This window comes from Dermochelys coriacea, chromosome 6, assembly GCF_009764565.3.
Source record: "Dermochelys coriacea isolate rDerCor1 chromosome 6, rDerCor1.pri.v4, whole genome shotgun sequence".
NCBI classification, from domain to species: Eukaryota; Metazoa; Chordata; order Testudines; family Dermochelyidae; genus Dermochelys; species Dermochelys coriacea.
The window spans coordinates 20,876,524-20,898,835 of NC_050073.1; the positions used below are offsets into that span (position 1 = coordinate 20,876,524).

At 43.6% G+C, this 22,312-nt stretch overlaps 1 long non-coding RNA gene across 1 annotated transcript in view; it reads left to right on the top strand.

Moving 5' to 3' along the window:
- The first annotated feature begins 2,647 nt into the window (after positions 1 to 2,647).
- Positions 2,648 to 22,312, top strand: part of LOC122460523 — a 38,282-nt gene continuing 18,617 nt past the window's right edge. The window contains exon 1 of the long non-coding RNA XR_006281882.1: positions 2,648 to 9,144. This is a non-coding gene — a long non-coding RNA (uncharacterized LOC122460523). The remainder of the gene's footprint in view (positions 9,145 to 22,312) is intronic.

The window sequence follows — 22,312 nt, forward strand, 5'->3', positions numbered from 1 at the left end:
CCTCTGGGGCACCTGGCATTGGCCACTGTTGGTAGACAGGATACTGGGCTGGATGGACCTTTGGCCTGACACAGTATGGCCATTCTTGTGTTCTGAGAGTGGATGCAGTTATACCACTTATAAAGGTGTCGTACAGGAAAGGGAATAAGCTATATAGCACCTTTATACTGGTGTAATTGGATTTGCACTTATTGCTTTAACTATGTTAATATAACAAGTCTCTTTTTATATATAGTCAAAGCCTTATTTGCTTTGATAAAGGGCTTTGACATCTATGGATGAAAAGTGCCATTTAGGTGTCAAGTATTATTATTTGATTCCCTAATTGTCAATGGCCCATGTGTTATAGTGATGAATATCCACAAGAATAACTATCTCGTTCTTCAAAGATAATTAAAAACAATTAAATGGGATCTTTGTTTCTCAATCATAGTGAGAATTTCTGTAAGTGCTCTACATTTTTCCAAAGTGCTGTACGAACAGGAACTAATTTAACCACTTATTCTACATTAATGTAAGGTCTTTGTCACAGCTTCAATTTCATAGCTGCCTAGGAGTTTTCCATTAATGGCAATCCCTAAGGTAGCTTTGAATTTGAATCTCAACCTAAGATTTTATCTGCTTCCTATTTCATCCTCTTCACCTTACGTCTTGGGGGATGGGGGTGGGGGGAGTCCTAGTCCTGTTGAAGACAATGAGGATTTTGCCACTGATTTTAACTAGGGCAGGATTTCACAGCTGATCCTCTCTTTTGTAACATCGTAATTATTGTCTTTGTAGGCAAGAGCAGGTGCAGGGACATGGCCTGGTTGAAGGTTGGTAGAGGGGAATCAGGAGCATCTGAATTCTAATTCTGACTTGCTGTAGGGCTCAGGCAAGTCATGACATTTCACTAAGTCTTGGTTTCCATGCCTGTAATATAGGGCTAGCAGTAGTTACAATACTACTCAACCTTAATGCACTTTGAAGATGTAAATTGTTATGGGTAATTAATTCGGACTCCACAAACACAGGGTTAGGATGTCTGGTTAGGAATAAGAAATGGGGCAGATGAACTCTTATGAAACAAAAATATTATTAACGATATGGCTGATGTTTTTGAACTGTATAGAGTCCTCTGTACACTGTCTCTCAGATCACACATGCATTCCCCAAACTGCAGGTGGACTACAAAGACAGTCCAGTTTCTATGTGTTCATATTTTCTTTATATAGTAGAAAGCTTTCCATTACTGACCCATATTCCTCTATCAACCCAAACTCTTGATGTGTATATTGTATTAATCCTATCTTTTTGTAACTAATCTGTATGATACAGGCAACAGACACAAATAGGGTATAAAACATACTCAGGGAACTGGGACTAAAACCCTTACCCTTCAACCAGATAAACATAAGTAGCTACCACCAGAACAAATGGAGGACTCTCCAATGTTTTCAGTAGCAGGTCTCTCTCTTATTGTGTCTGTGGGCTTACCACAAGAGGGTGACATGGTTCACTCATTGTTATACACATAACTAGCACATGAGATGTGTCTGCTGTCATCTCTCATGTCTAATTTAGTGTCAGATCCTGAGATATATTGAGCACCCATTTCCAGCTCCCATTGAATTCAATGGAATATGCCCTTGCTCAGCGCCACCCAGGGTTAGTTCTATATTTTAAATTTGTCAAGTCAGGGGCCTGTTATACGTAGTTGTTTGTAAAGTGCCTTGCAGATCTGTGGGTCTTTAGCCTCATTCAACAAAGGATTTTGTCTGGGTCAGTTCTTAGAGTAAATTATATGGGAAGAAGGCTGCTGCAGTGTTTGCTGCAGAAGCAAATATACATGATAAAACAGATTAGTATTGTAATTTAAAAAAAGCATAAAGATTTTGCTAGGAAAAAATAAAGTTGATTGGAAAATGGAAATTATTTCCCATATTTTTTTTTGACCAGCTCTCAGAAAGGTCTTGTGCTTAAGGTGTTGACCTTGGACTAGAGGACTTGGGTTTCATTTCCAGCTCTGCCACAAACTTTTCCTGTGTGACCTTGAGTTAATTGTTAAGTCTCTCCTTGCCTCTGTTCCCCATCTATAAAGCAAGGACACTTCCTTGTAGGGAAATGCCCCACACTTTGGGAAATGCTATGTTAATCACTGCAAAGTGCTTGGATGCTGTGGTGATGCTAGGGCCATGTAAGTACCGAGGCAGGTAGGTAGCATCCTTGGGAATGAAGAATAAGGAAAAAGAAGTGCTAACCATGTGTGACTTGCAGGAAGGAAAGATTCTCCAGAGCACCTTGTCCCTCCATCCCCAGATTCCATGAAGATTCAGTAGCTCGTTGAAAGCAAAAGAACTGTGACCCAATGCAGAGTCAGTCGTTTTCTGAATTAGTCTCCATTTGCAGCAATTACCTTCTTTCCTTTCTATCCAAATGTTTCCCTCAGCCTGAGACCCTGGCTAGTTTTAGTCAGCTCTGGCTGCACAGGGCAGAACTCCTTTCTATATGAGAAATATATAGATGATGTTCAGGCGCCTCTAATTCAGCTTTCACTGTTAACTTCATTAAAACATTCCTTTATTTATTTTAATTTTAGTTTCCCCTCCCTACCCCCCTTTTTCTAAACAACCATTTGTATTATTTTTTTAATTGCCTTTAGATTTCCCTTGTGTAACTTTTCTGGAGTCCGCATAGCCATCGGCAGAGTACACAGCACTCGGAGACTTCTACATGGTCTGTGGGCTCACTATTGACTCAACTGCGTGCTGTGAATGACTCAAAGGTCCATGGGTGGGAGAATGAAAGGGGAGGGGGAGAGAGAAAGAGGGAGACAAAAACATGCTGCTGCTGTTGTGTGTCAGTGGTGCATCTTCTCTCAATGGCAAAGAAGAAAACAACAGAGAGAATGAGAAGGAAATAAACAAAACAGGGTGTCCTGCCAGGGTTGGGGGGCGGTTGCATCCTCCTCATGGCTCCGTGAGCATGGGCCATAACACAGCATTGCACAGGCATGACTTCATCTGTTTCCATAAGATTTCTTTCTCCCTCTCCCTTTCTTTGGCCTGTAATTGAGAAACGTATGAGCTCACCTCCTAGGAGCGGGAAATGAGAACCGCAAGAGGAAACGAGCTGGAAAGTATACATCGGATTGGGGAAAAAAAAACCCATAGATTCGGTGGGGGAGGAGATGTATTGAAAAGAGAAGTAACGCCATATGCTTTGCTGCATCCCTCACAGCTCCAGGGTCACGGCATCTTCAGGGATAATGCACATGAATAGGTGACATTGGAATCTTGGCAGCTCGGCTCTAAACCCTGCCTAATAGGGGAAACAGTCTTGGTCAGGTGATAGTTGGAGTGCGGTTCTTGAAGAAGTAGTGTGGATGACACATCAGCTCAAAATCTCAGCAGGTGTCAAGTGGTGCCAGCTGAGGCTCTGGCCTGGATTTTCTTCTCTTCCTTTCCCTGTCACCCTGGTCAAACTATTCTGAAAAAATATAGGCATCAGCCTCCCTCTTTCTATTTTGTGGTGCTTAAAGGCCAGGGTCCCATTGTGCTAAGCACAGTACAGACATTTAACAAAGGGACAGTCCCTGACCCATGGAGTTTACAATCTAAATACAAGACTGTAGACAACAGGTGGATACAATAAACAGATGAGGAACTTCAAGGAATCAGTGAGGCGATGCTGGGCCATGTGATAGGGAGGGGTCACTGCATACCAGGTGTACAACCTTTGTCAAGGTTTCTGTAGGAGGATGATTGTCTGAGTATCCAGCATCCTCAAACCCTGATCATTGTCCCCCTGAGCATGAGCAGCATGTGAAATCATCCTCTGCCTCCCATCTGTGTCTCTACCTCTCTCCATATTCTCTTACTTTCCTTTCCCTTCTTTTCAGTCCCTTATATCTTTTCCTTTTCCTGGCTGCCTTTTCTCTATCTTTAATTAAATTGAACACTAACTGATGGGGACTAGAAAGAAACTTCCCCTGTTGACAAGTTACTTTATAGTCGGCCACTTGCAGCTTCCTCAGAAGTAGTTGGCATTGGTCAATTTTGGAGACTGGATGATGGACTAGATCTGATCTGGTTTAGTCAAGTATGGAAATTCCTATGCTTCTCTTTTCTACATCTCCTTTCATTCTCTTCCAGTTCTTCACCTCTTTCAACTCTTGTTCCCTTCTCTCTTTGCCTGCCCCAAGCCTTTCTCCAATCTCCCTCTACTGTTTGTACTTATTTGGAGAGAACAGGACAGGTCTAACTTTGGTCTTAGATCAGATTTGGACCAAATGGCCTCTTCCTCAGATGGTATGAATCAGTGTAGCTCCATTGAAGTCAACGATTTACTCTAGCTGACAATGTGACCCAAAATGTTCTAGTCCAACCCAAATCTGAAGTACTCAAACAAGGCACCATAGAAAGAAAGAAAAGAGGAAAGCAAAATGCAAATTAAAACTGGCTTTCAACAAATGTCTCCAGAAGCCCTGGAGATTGCTGGATACAGGTGTACAGTGATGTAGCTCAGAAAGCAGAGAGCGCAGCCAGGGAGTGGGATGAATCTTGTTAGTTGATTGATTTATATTTGCAAAGTGTTTATATAAATTCTAAGAGTTGTTATTGTTACCTGGAGGAGTATGAGGTTTTTCTGAACTTCACAAATTAGTTTCTGGATGTATAAGTTTCACGAAACTGATTTGAATGAATGAACACCCCCACTCTTCATCATTTAGAACCTGATGTCCTTGTAATTTAAATTAATCTTTCCCTCCCCTCCAGGGTGAGCCAATTTTTTATTTTTAGAAACGATCTTCTAGCTAAAGGGAAGCCTGTGCTATGAATTAGGGCTAGAAATGCCACATTGGCACAAGGGGATGCCCCGTATATGTTATACTGTATTTATTTTTCCATTGGATTTTTTTTCCCCCTCCCCTTCTCTGCACCTTTTTTCTACACTTTTTCCTACATGAAACACTAATCCAGTGACATTCAAACCCACAGTGTTTGAGTGGCCTCTAAATTAGGCAAAACAAGTTTGCCCAACCCTAGTGCAAACTGGGCTCATTTTCTAATTCATACACACTCCATTCATTGGTAGTCTGTTAGTCCTAATAAAATATACTTCTGTCCTGGGCCCATCTCCTCATTGCTCTGGTGCCCCCTCTCATCCCCTACCTTAACCTCTTACACTCCTCTGACTCTTTCCCCTCATAACACAAACATGTTCTCTTCTCTTCCAGCTCAGCAACAGAAAACATCCTTGACTCCAGTTGCCTGTCCAGCTACCACCCCCATATCGTTTTCATCTCTGAGCTCAGTGAATGTGCTGCTTACAAATGCTATCTGGTGTTCCTCTCTTCCAAGTCCATTCCAGACCATCTCCAACCTGGCTTCTGCCCCCTGCTCTCCACTGAAACTGCTCTCACCAAAGTCTCTACTGACCTCCTCAAATCTCAGAACCAGGACTACTTCTGCAAGTAATTGTCCCTATGGGTACTCCACTTCAGGTGTGTGCACATCCCTATGCCTCTGACTGGAGGTTTTTGGTAGCAGTGTCCACGTAGTCCACGTCTTCACGCTGTGTGCCCTCATGCTCTGATCTGAGGGCATGTAAGGCAGGGTGAACCTACTGTCCCTCCAGTTCCTTCTCAACCATCTGAGGTCTGAGACGGAGTGCAGCTGTGTGGGCTTATGTTCTCCTCTGGCACCAAAACACTGCAAAACCAACAATACCAACAAAATCAGCTCCCCTTTTCTGACTTGAAGATTTCCAGTCAGGGTTCCACCACCTACCTCTCCCCCCCAGCCTTTTCTGAAAGAGGGTCATCAGGAAACAAGCACTTGCAAGTCCCTCAACAGCCTCCTGGGTACCACCTACTTGGGCAGGGAAGCCCTACCAATAAATAATGCCTTACTAGAGCCAACCAGAAGAGTATGGCAAATGCCAGACACTGTTCCTCCCACTTACAAATGGGTGGACAAGAAATATTTTGCACCCTTAAAAGGCACACAATACCTATTCCCCCATCCTGTCCCAAATTCCTTCATGGTTGATGCTCTGAATGAAAGAAACAAACAGCATCATTCCTGGTCCACACCACACCAAAAAGAAATGTAAGTGCACAAAAGTTATTCCTTGGTCTCTTTACAATTCAGGGTAGCAAATTACCAAGCCCTAATTGCTAAATATGACTACACAAACTACAAGAAATTCACTCATTTTGTTGAATATCTCCCACAAGAACAAAGAGACCAGTTCTAGGTACTCATCACCGAAGGACAACTAGGGGCCCAGGCCTCATCACAGGCAACTTTGGATATGGCAGACACAGCCTCTTGGTCTATGACAACAACCATAGTAATGTGCCGCGTATCCTGCTTACAGTCCTCTGGAGTCCATAGAGAGATCCAGAACATAGTGGAGGACCTTCTATGTGAGGGCCCCAAGCTATTCAGCAAAACCATGGATGAATCCCTCCTTTCCTTAAAGGGCTCCCGAGCAATTCTTCAGTCTTTGAGAATTTACACTCCTGCAACCAAAAGAAGATATAGCAGATCTAACAGCCCAAAGGTCCAGCCTGGTCCGGTTTCTAACATATCACAGGGCTATAGAGCCACCTGGGAAAAGACCTAGATTCAAAGGAAAAGACCACTGATCTCCAAAGCTATAGTCATCCAGCCATCAACCTCTACAAAACAGCCATTTTGGTTATTGGTCAATAGCTACAAGTCATTCTGTCATCTGGATCTTATGCTGCATCACCCTTCTATTGCCTACCTCTTCACCTTATGGGGACTGTCTTTCCCATTTCAAGCATTCATGGTAACAAATCACATAGAGCAGATGGGTGCTAGCAAGCATCACATCAGGATATGCCATTCACTTCAGCTCCATCCCTCCCCACTACTCTTCAGGGACCTATCTCATTAAGGTCTCCTAAGATAGGAAATAACTGGGTGTAGTAGAGCCAGCTTCCCCTCCCTATATGGGAAAAGGCTTCTATTCCAGAGCTTTCCTGGTACCCAAGAAAAAAAGGGAGGTGGAGACTGATTTTGGAACTCAGCACACTTAACATATTCATCCAGGCTCTTATGTTCAGGATGGCAACCTTAGCAGCAATTATATCATCTCTAGATCCAGAGGGTTGATTTATGACCCTCGATCTCTAGGATGCATACTTTCACATAGCACTGTGTCCAGCTCACAAGCATTTCCTAAGGTTCATGGTTGGTCACAAATATTATCAATAGTGGATACTTCCATTCAGCCTCTTGACTGTCTCAAGACACTTCACAAAGGTCCTTTCAGTGGTGGCTGCCCAGCTGAGACAGCAGTGGCAGTCTTTCCCTGCCTACACAACTGGCTCCTGCTGTATACCTATCCTCCTATGCCACTGCTTCTCAAAGGCCTGAAAAAGATGAAAAAAAGACAAATACAAAATCAACCTACGCAAGAGGGGTCTGATTCTGAGACTTGATTTGCCTGCCACTTTGGCCACCTCTTCACCTGCCACTGACAACAAACTTGTTGGCTCAAGGGAACCTCTCCGGGAAAAATAGTTACCCCAATCTACCCACACTATATCTCAAGGCCTGGCTCTTGGATGACTCTTGGGCATAGGAATGGATTATTCATTTTGAAGTGCAGAACATAGGGTTGAACAGGAAACCATCAGTGAGGAAGACTTACCTTCATAAATGAATGTGATTCCTCTACTGGTGCTCCCAGCGTGATTGTTTCCCTCTAAGCTTCACATAATACAGATTTTAAATTATCCATTACATTTAAAGACCGTGGGTTTGTTGCTAAGTTCCTTTGAAGTCTATTTTGCATCTGGTAGCTCTGGCACATCCATCCTACCCCAGGTTTTATCAGGGCAAAGTGACTCTTTGCCTCCATCTTTGTTTTCTCTCCCAGATCTCCTCTGATTTCTCCATGACATTCTATTACCCATAGTCTAACCTAATCACACAACTCTTGGAAAGAAGCTAGTCTCCACACTCTGGATGTTGGAGGGACTAGCGTTCTACCTAGAAAGAATTTGACCCTTCAAAACCTCTTCTAAGTTTTTCATCTCCTTCATAGAATGAGTGGAACCTCTATTTGTATCCCATGACTTTCCAAAGGGGACTTGGGATGCTTTTTGTCCTCTCTAGAATGCACCCTCCCACTAAGGTGATTGCCCATTCCACTAGGGCCCACCTCTCTGACTTGGCTCATGAATCTCCCCATCAAAGACAGCTGTAAAGCTGCCACCTCATCTGTTCACTGCTTTTCTCAGTACTATGCCACAGTGCAGGTCTGATGCAGCTTTTGGGACAGCTGTTCTCCAATCTGTACTAGACAGGACTCCTCATCACCCGACCCCTTAGTCTGGGCACTGCTTGGGAGTCACCTGAAGTCGAGCACCCATAAGAACAATTACTCAAAGAAGGATTGCTGATTACTTGGTACAGCAAGGTGAGTTCTTCAAGATGTTTTGTCCTCATGGGTGCTCCACTATCTGCCTTCCTTCCCCTCTGCTTTGGAGTGCCAGCATTAAGCCATATTTCACAAAGGAGAAGGAACTGGAGTGGCAGCAGTTCCACACTGTGTACAGAGCACAGGTGAGGATCACATGGACACTGCTACCAAAAACCTCTGATCAAAGATGCACTGTCATGCATGCACCAGTAGTGTAGCATGTATAGGGTCAAAATATCTCAAAGAATTCAAGTTGCTGCCAGATCCTCAGCTGGTGTAAGTCAATATAGCTCCATTGACTTCAATGCAAGTTTACCCTAGCTCAGGATATAGTCCCAGTGTGGAGAAGGAGGCTTGCATCAGAATTTGTTTGCTTGGCATTGTGATGGGGTGTGATGGGGTGGCATTGTGACTGGGCCCGTGGGGGCAGACCAATCACTGTGGGCCCAGGAGACCACGACCCCTCACTCCTGCTGTGCGTTCTCCAGCTGAAGGGATGGATAAAAAGACAGTCCAGCTCAGTCAGGGCTCGTGGAGGAAGAGGAAGGGCATGTGCTGCAGGCTTCCGCTGAGGAACTGCCAACTCTCCAGTCTGTAGGGACTGTGGACCCAGATTATGCTGCAGACAACTAACTGACCACGGAGACCTGCTGGAATGCCGAGCTGCTGGCAGCTGAGAAGATGCTTGAGATTGGCTTTTTGGTAGAAAATGACCCAGGGGATGTGTTAGCAGCTGATTCCTGGACCCTTTATAGGGAGTTTACTGGCTCCGTAGGGCCCTTGGTTGGAACCTGGTGAAGTAGGGTGGGCCCGGGTTCCCCTACCCTCTCCCCCACTGCACTTGCCACTCGTTGTGGCTACCAGAGGCTCCTGCCATAGACAGAGTGTTTGCTCTGCCCTGTCCATAGGACCAGAGCCCCAAACTGAGTGCTCTGCTCTGCCTCAGGGACCACAGACTGATTGTTACTCTGCCCTGCCCATAGGGTCAGAGCCCCTCCCGCCCATTGCTACTGCCTGCCCCAGGCAGGAGGCTCAGGGCCCTAGACTGAGTGTTTGCCTTGCTCTGCCCTGCCCGAGGGGTTATGGACTGCTTGCTTGCTCTGCCCCTTCAGGGGTCCTGAGATACCTCAATTGTGGTTCTTTGACCCTACAGGGAACCCCAACAACTGTGTGACAAGGTGGCTGAACCCCGCACTGGGCAAACAGGGGTGGCCCCGTTGGTCACGCCGAGCCCCTGTGACAGGCATTTTGGTTGGCTTTCCTTTTTATGACTTGTTTCTCCCTGCCCTAACTGCCACCCCATCCTGTTCACAACCCTGTCCATCTTGTCCTTGCAACTTGGTCACAAACACATGGCTTTTCAGACGAGCACTCCCTTTGCCTGTAAAAGACGGGCTGTTTCTCCTCCCAACACACCTGCCTCTGTCCACTTCTTCCACCTCAATATTTTTTCCCTTTGGCTGGTTGCGTGCAAGTAGCTCTGCTTTCCTGCTGAGGTCAAGGAATTTCCATGTCGCACGCAGTGAGAGGGTTTCCCTGACATCTCTGCTTCAACCCAGGCACTGGTTCATTTAGAAACAGCTCGACTGCTCTTGGAAATGGGCCTGTGTGAAATAATATTATCTTTTCAAGGGCAGAAAAAAATGTTCTTTTATACAGTTGCGCACACACTCTTAAAAGAATTCCACAAAGCTCAGTCTGTTTCTCCCCTCCCCCGTCCCAAAACACTGGAGAAATTCATCCATGGAGTCTGATGGCACTAGAGTATACAGCATGTACTGTGCTCCTTGGAGTGCGGGCTGCAGTTGCCTTCCCTAAACAACACATGATTCTGTTGCTGTATCGTGTTGTAACTTGTGAGTATTGTAGTTTGGTAGTGCTGCTTGTATGCTGGGAGAGACACAGGGAAAGGAGTGCAGATGGGGTTTGGAGTAAGAGGCATGTGGAGAGGAGTTGCCTTTCCTGGATGATTGATAAGCACAAAGAGGCAAGAAATCAATGCCAGTTTTACCCAACATGAGGATTTGGCCCTTTTTACTCCCCTTGCCCAGCAGCTGTTTGAGGGAAAGTCATCAAAGTTGATGTTCTGAAGGGACATAAGCTCATATTCAAAGGGAGCACACACTGGGGCCTTTGCTTTGTGCCCTGTGGGGTCCCTCGTCTCACTAATGGTGAAACTGCTCTAGATGCACTCACTGATGACACACACACACAGCTGTGGTACTCTAAACATGCCTAGTGGGGAATGCACTTTTGAATATTTGCACAAAGATCTGTACTGAGACCCACCTATGCCATATAAATATCCATTCACAGACACAAACAGAAACACACACACATGCACATACAACCCCTACGCACCTTTGACAGGACAGAAGTGCACATGCTGGTCCACAAACACACTTATTGCCACTCTCACAGACATACTCACTGTACAGTTTTGCCTTATGTTTGCCTTAATGTTTTCTGTGTATTCACAGTATCTGAACTTCTCTTTTTCCTTTGTATAGAAAATACCTAAGGAAATTTGTGAATATTTCAGGAGTGTCACTTAATTACAAAATCAACAAGGAGTCCAGTGGCACCTTAAAGACTAACAGATTTATTTGAGCATAAGCTTTCATGGGTAAAAGCCTCACTTCTTCAGATGCATCTGAAGTTTTTACCCACGAGGTGCTGTCGTCATCATGAATAGGTCGGAGTATGAACAAGAGGCTACTAGGCAGCTCTCCAACACCACTTTCTACAAGCCATTACCCTCTGATCCCACTGAGAGTTACCAAAAGAAACTACAGCATTTGCTCAAGAAACTCCCTGAAAAAGCACAAGAACAAATCCGCACAGACACAACCCAGATCCCCGACCTGGGGTATTCTATCTGCTACCGAAGATCCATAAACCTGGAAATCCTGGATGCCCCATCATCTCAGGCATTGGCACCCTGACAGCAGGATTGTCTGGCTATGTAGACTCCCTCCTCAGGCTCTACATTACCAGCACTCCCAGCTATCTTCGGACACCACAGACTTCCTGAGGAAACTACAATCCATTGGTGATCTTTCTAAAAACACCATCCTAGCCACTATGGATGTAGAAGCCCTCTACACCAACATTCCACACAAAGATGGGCTACAAGCCGTCAGGAACAGTATCCCCGATAATGTCACGGCAAACCTGGTGGCTGAACTTTGTGACTTTGTCTTCACCCATAACTATTTCACATTTGGGGACAATGTATACCTTCAAATCAGCGGCACTGCCATGGGTACCCGCATGGCCCCACAGTATGCCAACATTTTTATGGCTGACTTAGAACAACGCTTCCTCAGCTCTTGTCTCCTAATGCCCCTACTCTACTTGTGCTACAGTGATGACATCTTCATCATCTGGACCCATGGAAAAGAAGCCCTTGAGGAATTCCACCATGATTTCAACAATTTCCATCCCACCATCAACCTCAGCCTGGACCAGTCCACACAAGAGATCCACTTCCTGGACACTACGGTGCTAATAAGCGATGGTCACATAAACACCACCCTATATCGGAAACGTACTGACCGCTATTCCTACCTACATGCCTCTAGCTTTCATCCAGACCATACCACATGATCCATTGTCTACAGCCAAGCTCTATGATACAACCGCATTTGCTCCAACCCCTCAGACAGAGACAAACACCTACAAGATCTCTATCATGCATTCCTACAACTACAATACCCACCTGCTGAAGTGAAGAAACAGATTGACAGAGCCAGAAGAGTACCCAGAAGTCACCTACTACAGGACAGGCCCAACAAAGAAAATAACAGAACACCACTAGCCATCACCTTCAGCCCCCAACTAAAACCTCTCCAACGCATCATCAAGGATCTACAACCTATCCTGAAGGACGACCCATCACTCTCTCAGATCTTGGGAGACAGGCCAGTCCTTGCTTACAGACAGCCCCCCAATCTGTAGCAAATACTCACCAGCAACCACACACCACACAACAGAACCACTAACCCAGGAACCTATCCTTGCAACAAAGCCCGTTGCCAACTGTGTCCACATATCTATTCAGGGGACACCATCATAGGGCCTAATCACATCAGCCACACTATCAGAGGCTCGTTCACCTGCGCATCCACCAATGTGATATATGCCATCATGTGCCAGCAATGCCCCTCTGCCATGTACATTGGTCAAAATGGACAGTCTCTGCGTAAAAGAATAAATGGACACAAATCAGACGTCAAGAATTATAACATTCAAAAACCAGTCGGAGAACACTTCAATCTCTCCGGTCACTCGATTACAGACCTGAGGGTGGCTATCCTTCGACAAAAAAACTTCAAAAACAGACTCCAACGAGAGACTGCTGAATTGGAATTAATTTGCAAACTGGATACAATTAACTTAGGCTTGAATAGAGACTGGGAATGGATGAGTCATTACATAAAGTAAAACTTTCCCCATGTTATTTCTTCCCCCCACCCCACCCCCCACTGTTCCTCAGTTGTTCTTGTTAACTGCTGGATATAGCCTACCTTGCTTGTCACCATGAAAGGTTTTCCTCCTTTCCCCCCCCTGCTGCTGGTGATGGCTCATCTTAAGTTAACACTCTCCTTACAGTGTGTATGATAAAATCCATTGTTTCATGTTCTCTGTGTGTGTATATAAATCTCCCCTCTGTATTTTCCACCAAATGCATCCAATGAAGTGAGCTGTAGCTCACAAAAGCTTATGCTCAAATAAATTTGTTAGTCTTTAAGGTGCCACAAGTACTCCTTTTGTTCTTGTTGTTTTTGTGGATACAGACTAACACGGCTACCCGCTGATACTTGACTTAATTACAAAGAAACTGTAACCTTTTCTAACGATGCCTACTATGCATTAACATATTTTCTGTATTGTTGTCTGCTCCCATTCAAAGTAATATTTTGGTTGCTTTTTTGCTGGGCTTTGTGCACTGAACAGATGTTTTCACTGAGCAGTCTGCAATGACGCCTGGATCTTTTTCCTGAGTGGTTACAGCTCATTTAAAAACCATCAGTGTATTACCTAAGCAATCCCTTGATGTCATGATTAGAAGAACCCAGATGGCTATAGTTCTTAATTCTGTTGCCTGTCTGTGTCTTGTTATTTTTATTATGTTTAACATTTATTCACATACTGGGCCAATTTTTCAAAGTGAGGTGGGTATGTGTGTGTGTATGTGTATATATATATTTGCATGTGCCTAATTTCCATGCTCAAGTGCTACCTGTGCAAAACTCAGGTCTTTATACTTATCTATCCATGTTCTTGTGCAAATACCTGACTTAAATTCACACACCAGTTATCTGTGGATGAGGCACATGCAAATATATGCATGCATTTGCACATACCTGACTTTGAGAACTCAGTCCATTTACATAAGGGGGAACTGCACATCTTTTTATAAAAGAGCAGTTTGTTTCAAGTGTCCCATAAACCATGCCAAACGGCATTCAGTACAATGTGATTCTAAGTTTCAAGCTAGATTTTTGCCATGAGAATCTTACACCCACAAGTGTATGGCTATATTGAAGTACCAGGAAAAAGCATGAATGTACTACAGGTGGAAAACTGTGGGCACAATTAATTGTAGACATAATACTCTGCCCACAAAACTGGATGGCTGCTTTGAAAGCCAGGCCCATATATGCATATAATGATTCTTGTTTCTTATACCTACAAGGTCATAAGAACATAAGAATGGCCATACTGGGTCAGACCAAAGGTCCATCCAGCCCAGTATCCTGTCCGCCGACAGTGGCTAGTGCCAGGTGCCCCAGAGGGAGTGAACCTAACAGGTAATGATCAAGTGATCTCTCTCCTGCCATCCATCTCCACCCTCTGACAAACAGAGGCTAGGGACACCATTCCTTACCCATCCTGGCTAATAGCCATTAATGGACTTAGCCTCCATGAATGTCTCTAGTTCTCATTTAAACCCTGGTCAACCCCCCCCAGATCACTGGCCACTCTTGGGTAGTGTCCCAGTACTGGTGATGTTACAGCAATGACAAAGCCCTGCTGGGACTGGGTAAATGTCATTTTAGTTCTCTCTGTTTCCATTGCATGGTTTTGAAAACTTTAAAAATATTGTGAGATACCCTTTCAGATGTGAAATAATGTAAATCATGTACAAAATCAAACAGCATACTAAAACTGGCCGTATGTGTGACTTGGGAGTGACTGGCTCCAGCAAGGATAGCTCAGTGGTTTGAGTGTTGGCCTGCTAAACCCCAGGGTTGTGAGTTCAATCCTTGAGGGGGCCATTTGGGATGGGGCAAAAATTGGGGATTGGTCCTGCTTTGAGCAGGGGGTTGGACTAGATGACCTCCTAAGGTCCCTTCCAACCCTGGTATTCTATGATTTTATGAAAGTAGTTAATGAGCTGTCATCTGCAGAAGGACATGCCTGGGTATTATACTGCAGTGGCAGTGATTTGGGCTTCATCCTGTTCCACTGAAGACAGTGGGAGCAGGATAAAGCTCCTTGTTAGGGATCGGCATCCTGAGATCTTCGGAAGAAAACAAAGAGATACGGCTCCTTTAAGGGAGATAATACTATGAAACGGTGTGACTGTCTATGGACTGAACAGTTATCTTTAACAGTTTACCTTTAAAGTTATGGGATGGCAGCAGCCATCTTAAATCTGTGGCTTGGAGGCCAGGCACCATAAATGCCCTGCTGCTGGGGAAAGAGCCTCAGGAAGACTGGACTGTGCAAACAGAAAAGCCAGAGAGAAACAAAAGTATGTCCAGTTTCCTAGTGCTAGGAGGATGAAACCAGTCTGACTGAGCCATGCATATTTCCAAAGATGCCACCACCATGTAGTAAAAGTCAGAAGCTCTTTGGAGAGAAAAGAAGCTTTCAAACATAGAGGAGGAGCTACACCCTGAGAGAGAAAGTTAAGATTGCCAGTAACTATGTGCAAGGAAATCCAACTGAGGTGCAGCTGGACAGAATCTGAGAGCAAAGGGAGATTACTGGCCATGGCTGAGTGCTTATGGGACACCACTAAAGTTACTAGGTCAGATCTTCAGCTGGTGTCAATTCACCTAGCTCCACTGAAATGCTACATAAGTGACATTCTAGAGCTGGACAAGAACAAGAGCAGATGTCTCCTGCCTTGCAGACTGGAGGACAAATGTGATTCTTTTGCAGCACTCCATAGAATATCGTGGCCACAAAACTGATGTGTGTTGTTTTCACAAGTTACTAGTAAAGGCCAAGGCCACCGTGGGTACCCCAGTTCCTGAAAATAAGAGTCCGCCAAGTTCCTTTCAGGGGCCAATGAACTCATATGGACTGATGGCTCATCTGGCTGCATTAATTAATCTCTTCACTATCTTCTTGGTCAAACCCAAAGGAGTGTGGCCAATCCTTTGAACTGAAGTCCATGGAGCTATCGTCCATTGACACCAGCTGAGGATCTGGCCCATTGATCTTAGAAGAAAGAGCACAACAACAGCAGGTATAACAGGATTTATGGGGCACATGGAACGGAACACTGAACACTTTGCAGACACAAATGTCATATTGGAGCAATGGATTATAACCCCTCCTCTGAGCACAATGGGACTAGACAGACCTGGAACCAAAACATATGAAAAGATTGTGCAAGTGTCGCAGTCACAGTATGTTCCAACACTGCTGGTGATGATGGAGAGATTTCTGTTTTGTAATAGAAACCAAAAAGACTGGGAAATGCTTTCACAGTGCGTTTGATGCTGGCAGACCCCCTTTGTGTCACGCTGGTCTTCAGTCCTTGTAGTGAGGAAATACAGAAGTGACTGTTGTCTGAGCCAGATCTCATAGGCTAAAAGGCTGTGGAAATTGCAGCCCAGGGAATCCCTAGTACTGAATATTCATACAAAAAGGTACAAGATTCCAAGGGAAATGTCAGGTATTCTGGGATTTTACTGATGTGGCAAGACAGGACATCAAGAATAGTGTGCTCGTGTAAAGATCAGATGGGCTTGCAATATACTATCGAGGAACCAACTGATTGTCCCTGTATGCAGAATAAAGTGGCCACTGGAAAGGCCAATACTGGCCAAAAAACAAACAAACCAGCAATAAAGTGTGGCAAGAAGACACTGGACGATCCCTCTGGACAGGAAGAAAACAGAACAACTCAGCAGAAATTACATTGCACATCTCTACTATAACATTAGCTAATTTTTACTAACCTATTGAAACACATCTTGAGCCACTGCCAAGGAGAAGTAAAATCAACAAGGAGTGGTAGCAGATAGAAGACAGACAGAACTTTTAAAAGCAGCACTAGTTCATATTTATGCTGCAAGGGCTGAATGATTTTCACTGCTGAAAGAGGACCAGTGTCATACACAGCAAACATATGATGAAAGGCATGTCTTGCATGCTGGAGTTATGATTAGCTGTGTTTGGCCCTTTAGATGCTAAGATGGTTCATTGGATGAATTAGCAGAAAGTCGAAGAATTTCAGATTCAGAACATGTGAATGAAGCATTCAGATCTCTTCCATTCTCAAGCCTTTTCTGTTGTTGGAATAAACAGATAATCCTGTATCAGCTTCCTTTTCCATATCACTAACTGATTGCGCTGGGACATCTGTTTCACATGCAGTATGATGTGATGAATTTTCCAGTTCCATTGTTCCAAAACCCATACTTACTTCAAGATGAATTAGAAGATCTCATCATCATTTTAATTTGTAACACAGAGTGGCAAGGCCCTTGCTTTAGGGAATAATAATCCCTGGGCAAAGCCAGAATTGGAGGATAGTTTTCTAGTTAATAATAGTCATGTTAATTGAACGTTCATTTGGAGAAGGTGGGGAGACATTGCATCTTAGTATTCATTGTGACTACCAATCAAATCTGTGAATCAGAGACTATCAGGGCTGGAAGGGACTTCAGGAGGTCATCTAGTCCAACCCCCTGCTCAAAGCAGGAAAAATCCCCAATTTTTTTTGCCCCAGATCCCTAAATGGCCCCCTCAAGGATTGAGCTCACAACCCTGGGTTTAGCAGGCCAATGCTCAAACCACTGAGCTATTCCTCTGCCCCCCCCACCCCAAATGATTAGTCTCCCTTAAAATTACCCAGTGGCAGCAACCATCTTCCATTTATGTCATAGTAGAAAGGCAACACAATAGTCTGCCGCCTACCTACAGACAGTTGGTGTGATTTATCTTTATGAGAATCTCTTTGTTTCCAAGCTAACTGAACTCTCCCTGAGCCACACACCTTTGTCTGTCAACCCTTTGGAAAGAGGGGTTTGCCATAGAACTGTGTGTACGCTTAGGAAATGAGAACTTACAGATACAATACCACAGGGAACAGTGTGAACCATAAATTCATCAAAGCCAGAGCCACTACAATCTAGTGCTGCGCTGAACAAGTGGAAGAAATGTTGTTAAATCTGTGCCTTTTGTGAGCTGTTATGTTCCCAGCTAGCCCACTCCTACAGTGTGCTCAGCATGCTGACTTTCCAGGAGCTCTCTCTATTCTGGAACTAGCTACCTGTCTCCTGCTAGGCCTCAGAGAGGAACAAGACAAATACCATATGTTATAGGCTGGCCAAAGGAAGCCTAACTGTATTTTGTTCAGCTTGTCTATTTAACTGGGTCACTGTAACAAGGCTGTTTTTACAGCTAGCTCATCTGTATATAGTTGAACTTTTCTGTCTATATGTGAACTGGTGGAGATCAGGCACCCTTATTTTTTGCCCTAGAAATGTAATATTCTGCCCTCCCCAACGGCAGTGATGGAAGTGTGTGTGTAGGGGGAGTGAATAGCAATTTTAACACCACCGAACCACACCACCAACAAAAAGTGATGAGAAACCCCAAGGTTAAAACCATCCATTGCACAAAGTACTTTCAGTTCTTTGTGAATGTGATGAGACTGTTTATACTGATCAGAAAAATCAAACAAACATTTGATAGCTCATTCAAACCGAGAGTGCACAGAATTCTGGATAATGAATATCTACACACAGATTATGTCTATCTAAAATGTCATTAAAACTAGAGTTGGGCTAAAGGCAGAAAGTAGCTAGTTGTGGATCCTTGTTAACAACAGCACAAATCCAGAGTAATTCCAGGTCAGTGTAGCAGAGATCAGAATCTGAGCTTACATCCAGATCTGGCCTTTTCAAAGGTTCAGCACTTCTGTGTTTTTAGCAGCATGCCCCAATGGCGAAAAACTCAGGGGCCCGGCATTCTATTCTGAGGCATGCCATAGACCTGCTGTGTCTTTTTGAGAAAATCACTTCACCTTCTTCTGCCTCTGTTTCCCCTCCTGCTTTTTATCTGTCTTATCTCTTTAGAGTAAAACTGGTTGGGGCACGAACTATCTTCTAATATATGTGTGACACTCAGCCAGTGAGGGTTAAACACCAGCACGCTAAGTGACCCAAGGTCAACCTTTAAAAACATATTCAAGAAATATTGACATGGTAAGCAGGGCCATTTTCATAGATTCATAGATACTAAGGTCAGAAGGGACCATTCTGATCATCTAGTCTGACCTCCTGCACAATGCAGGCCACAGAATCTCACCCATCCACTCCTACGAAAAACCTCACCTATGTCTGAGCTATTGAAGTCCTCAAATCGTGGTTTAAAGACTTCAAGGAGCAGAGAAGCCTCCCTCAAGTGACCCGTGCCCCATGCCTCCAAAACCTCCAGGGCCTCTTCCAAACTGCCCTGAAGGAAAATTCCTTCCCGACCCCAAATATGGCGATTAGCTAAACCCTGAGCATATGGGCAAGATTCACCAGCCAGATACTACAGAAAATTCTTTCCTGGGTAACTCAGATCCCATCCATCTAATATCCCATCTCAGGGGATTAGGCCTATTTACCCTGAATATTTAAAGATCAATTAATTACCAAAATCCCATTATCCCATCATACCATCTCCTCCATAAACTTATCGAGTAGAATCTTAAAGCCAGATAGATCTTTTGCCCCCACTGCTTCCCTTGGAAGGCTATTCCAAAACTTCACTCCTCTGATGGTTAGAAACTTTCGTCTAATTTCGAGTCTAAACTTCCTGGTGGCCAGTTTATACCATTTGTTCTTGTGTCCACATTGGTGCTGAGCTTAAATAATTCCTTTCCCTCTCCTGTATTTATCCCTCTGATATATTTATAGAGAGCAATCATATCTCCCCTCAACCTTCTTTTAGTTAGGCTAAACAAGCCAAGCTCCTTAAGTCTCCTTTCATAAGACAAGTTTTCCATTCCTCGGATCATCCTAGTAGCCCTTCTCTGTACCTGCTCCAGTTTGAATTCATCCTTTTTAAACATGGGAGACCAGAACAGCACACAGTATTCCAGGTGAGGTCTCACCAGTGCCTTGTATAATGGTACTAAAACCTCCTTATCCCTACTGGAAATGCCTCTCCTGATGCATCCCAAAACCGCATTAGCTTTTTTCACAGCCATATCACATTGGCAGCTCATAGTCATTCTATGATCAACCAATACTCCAAGGTCGTCCTCCTCTTCCGTTACTTCTAATTGCTGCATCCCCAGTTTATAACTAAAATTCTTGTTGTCAATCCCTAAATGCATAACCTTACACTTCTCACTATTAAATTTCATCCTATTACTATTACTCCAGTTTACAAGGTCATCCAGATCCTCCTGTATAATATCCCAATCCTTCTCTGAATTGGCAATACCTCCCAGTATTGTATCATCTGCAAACTTTATTAGCACACTCCCACTTTTTGTGCCAAGGTCAGTAATAAAAAGATTAAATAAGATTGGTCCCAAAAATGATCCCTGAGGAACTCCACTGGTAATCTCCCTCCAGCCTGACAGTTCGCCTTTCAGTAGGACCCGTTGTAGTCTCCCCTTTAACCAATTCCTTATCCACCTTCTGATGTTCATATTGATCCCCATCTTTTCCAATTTAACTAATAATTCCCCATGTGGCATGGTATCAAACGCCTTACTGAAATCTAGGTAAATTAGATCCACTGCGTTTCCTTTATCTAAAAAATCGGTTACTTTCTCAAAGAAGGAGATCAGGTTGGTTTGGCACGATCTACCTTTTGTAAAACTATTAGATTTAATTTTGTAAAAAATTAATTGTATTAAAAAAATATTGTATTTTGTCCCATTTACCATTGACTTCAATGTCCTTAACTAATTTCTCCTTCAAAATTTTTTCCAGGACCTTGCATACTACAGATGTCAAACTAACTGGCCTATAGTTACCCGGATCGCTTTTTTTTTCCTTTCTTAAAAATAGGAACTATATTAGCAATTCTCCAATCATTCAGTACAACTCCTGAGTTTACAGATTCATTAAAAATTCTTGCTAATGGGCTTGCAATTTCAGGTGCTAATTCCTTTAATATTCTTGGATGAAGATTATCTGGGCCCCCCGATTTAGTCCCTTTAAGCTGTTTGAGTTTCGCTTCTACGTCAGATATGGTAATATCTACCTCCATATCTTCATTCCCATTTGTCATGCTACCATTATCCCCAAGATCCTCTTTAGCCTTATTAAAGACTGAGGCAAAGTATTTGTTTAAATATTGAGCCATGTCTAGATTATCTTTAACCTCCACTCCATCCTCAGTGTTTAGCCCCACTTCTTCTTTCTTAGTTTTCTTCTTATTTATATGGCAATAGAACCTTTTACTATTGGTTTCAATTCCCTTTGCAAGGTCCAACTCTACTCAACTTTTAGCCTGTCTCACTTTATCCCTACATGTTCTGACCTCAATAAGATAGCTTTCCTTGCTGATCCCTCCCATCTTCCACTCCCTGTATGCTTTCTGCTTCTTCTTAATCACCTCTCTAAGATGCTTGCTCATCCAGCTTGGTCTATAACTCCTGCCTATGAATTTTTCCCCTTTCTTGGGATACAGGCTTCTGATAGCTTCTGCAGCTTTGATTTAAAGTAATCCCAGGTCTCCTCTACCTTTAGATCCATAAATTCTTCAGTCCAATCCACTTCCCTAACTAATTTCCTTAATTTTTGAAAGTCAGCCCTTTTGAAATCAAAAACTCTAGTTGCAGATTTATTTTTGTTAATCCTTCTGTTCAGTTTGAACTGAATTAGCTCATGATCAGTTGAACCAAGATTATCCCCTACAACCATTTCTTCTATGAGGTCCTCGCTACTCATCAAAATTAAATCTAAAATGGCATCCCCTCTAGTCGGTTCAGCAACTACTTGATGAAGGAATTCATCAGCTATCGCATCTAGGAAAATCTGAGCCCTATTATTATTACTAGCACTGGTCCTCCAGTCTATATCTGTCAAGTTAAAGTCTCCCATGATCACGCAGTTTCCATTAGTATTTACTTTATTAAAAACATTAAAAAGGGCTCTATCCATATCCAAATTAGATCCCGGAGGTCTATAGCACACCCCAAGCACTATCGTAGGAGAGGCTCTACTAGTTATCTTCCCCAATGTAATTTTTGTCCAGATGGACTCTGTCTTATTGCATCACTTCTTATTTCTTTACATTCTACCTCATCATCGATATACAATGCTACTCTACCACCTTTACCTTTATTTCTGTCTTTCCTAAACAGCACATACCCTTCAATACCTGTAGTCCAGTCATGACTACTATTCCACCATGTTTCTGTTATCCCTATAATATCTGGTTTCACTTCCTGCACCAGTAGCTCTAGTTCCTCCATTTTGTTACCTAGGCTCCTCGCATTGGTGTACAAACACCTTAATTTTTGCTGTTTGGCCTCGGTCACATTTTGTACCCTATTAGGCACAGTCATTCTACAGCCAGTATAACCTATTAGACTAGTATCCACACTGCCCTCGCTCCTTATATACATTCTCCTACCCACGGCCGTATCCTTTCTTACTTCGTCTTCTTC